Raw genomic sequence first — 2,118 nt, forward strand, 5'->3', positions numbered from 1 at the left:
GGAAAAAGAAAGCTTCCGTCCCTCCACTGAACTTCTTCTCAGCGTGAATGGTACAGCTCAACATGAAACAAAATGTCGAACAGAGGGAGCGGAAAACTAGAGAAGACAACGCGCCACGTCAGACTAATCCTTGAGCCATCATATTACAGCATCGTCTGGAAGCCAGCAGAACCCAGGCGCAGCAGCATATAAACCGGAGTAAAATCCTGGGAATATTGGACAGGACGAGGAGGGCCCGAACTCTTCCCATTTCTGTCATGGAAGCCATCAATCGTTTTGTTGAAATGTGCAATAAAAGAAAAGTCATGAAAACTTTCTGTGCTGCTCGCAGATTTCTTAAGATGCTCGGCGGGGGTGGGTGGGGCCAGTTGCCTAATGCCTGCGACAACATGGCTGGGGCAAGGATTTTCCCCAGCCGCCCCACTCCACCCCCTGCTTGCCCTCAATTTCGCTTGCATTTGACAGCGTCGTCGGCGACATTTGACGATTGACGAGGACGTCGAAGCCGTTGGCCCCACCCCCTTCCTGCCACCCTGCCTCCTACCCACCTCCCCCCCCCAAAATATGGTTGTTCTTGTTGCCAAGTTCGTCTCTGCGTGGTGGTAATGGCCAAGACGTTGGCCAGGACCAGAGAAGTGCCAGAGCCGCAGTTGCGGCCCAGGAGGAAAGTCGCCCGTATTTGTATTTCGATTTTTATTATCGTTCAGTGGTTCTATTCACAAAAACATTTTAAAATTATAGGAGGAAATGTTTGAAGCAATATATAAACCTCAAAATACGCTAGAGTTTCAGGCTACCAATCGGGATTTTCAATAGTAATTTTAATATTAACGTTATTGCTTTAAATAGAACCTAAATACTTTATTTTTTATTGTTTCCATAACTTTAATTATTTTTACTGTCACCGAAATTTCTCCTGAAGTAATCGACTCCTGATAAGTCTTTGCTTAAAAATTCAGATCAAAAATTGACAATCCCACACTATGTGCTTTGTAAGTACAAATTTACTATAATTTTTTATTTATTATTATTTTTATTTCGACTTTCTAGGAATCAGCCGAGATTTTTGATGGCAACCACACAAAAATGTATCAAAAGTATGGAGTTCGGGAATTTACCAACTAGTTTTAGCGTTACACTGAGCCATCCAAAGCCTCTCGGGGAAAGTCTAATCAAAACCTGCATTCCGCTCCTGACATCCTGATGATGTTATGCCACCCAAAAAGTAAAAAGAAAAGCAGAGAACCCGTCTTGGGTCAAACTGTCGTTCGCACGTTGAATTGCGGTCGGGATTCGGAGTGGGTCTGGCTGGTGGCAGGGTGGGGATGGGTGGTTCTGGGTGGCGATGGGTGGCGATAGGTGGAACTGGGATCGGACCTGGGGGCAGCCAGTGGTCCTGTGTATTGGATTTGCTGCTGGCTTGGGGCTGACTGGCTCGGGGATTGCGTTGGGTTGGCGTCTTAGTGTCAGCCGTGACTGCAACACCCCCTCCCCCTCCCCGCGTCCTACTCACACACTCATTCTTTCTCTTTCGCTTCCGCCCCAACTGCAGGCGACAAGTGCAACCCACCTCCCACCACCCACCTCCCAAGATGTCCTGCCTGCGAGTTCTCCTTGGTTCACGACTCGCTCTATCAATCCGCAGAGCGCATTGAACGACAGCGTCAGGATTTTTGCAATTTGAGAAGTTGCTACGTGACATTTCAATAATTTTTGAAAAGTTTCTTACTTTGCCCTACCTCTTTCATGCCCGGCTTTTTCCTAGGAGGCGACCCCAGAAGTGCACTGAAGATACAGGTCCTTGATTTATATCAAGAATATAGTATAATGCGTAATATAATCCTTAATGTAGGTATAATTGCTAGAAAATATAAATAAAATCCAACCAGTTAGGGGATTTTACAACCGGGTTACCCTCCAATTTACAAAGAAGGCATTCAGTACTTATGTTTACGTTTCTTCAATGAACTGTTTTGAAGCTCTAAGATCATTTTCCTCAGTGTACATTTTCTCTTTTATTTTATATATTTTTATAGTGTATTTTTCTGCCTTGTCCTTGGACACAAAATCGAAGCGAGGACAGGCATGATGTTCCATGTGGTTTGGGTTCACTTTTGA

The 2,118-nt window shown here is 45.1% G+C and overlaps 1 long non-coding RNA gene across 1 annotated transcript; it reads left to right on the forward strand.

Annotated features, from left to right (window-relative positions):
* The first annotated feature begins 961 nt into the window (after nucleotides 1-961).
* On the forward strand, nucleotides 962-1,266 carry LOC108041530. The gene is made up of 2 exons (XR_001769147.1): nucleotides 962-992; nucleotides 1,051-1,266. It is a non-coding gene; the product is annotated as an uncharacterized LOC108041530 (long non-coding RNA).
* The last annotated feature ends 852 nt before the right edge of the window (nucleotides 1,267-2,118 follow it).

This window comes from Drosophila rhopaloa, unplaced genomic scaffold (assembly GCF_018152115.1).
Source record: "Drosophila rhopaloa isolate 14029-0021.01 unplaced genomic scaffold, ASM1815211v1 contig_2, whole genome shotgun sequence".
Lineage (NCBI taxonomy): Eukaryota > Metazoa > Arthropoda > Insecta > Diptera > Drosophilidae > Drosophila > Drosophila rhopaloa.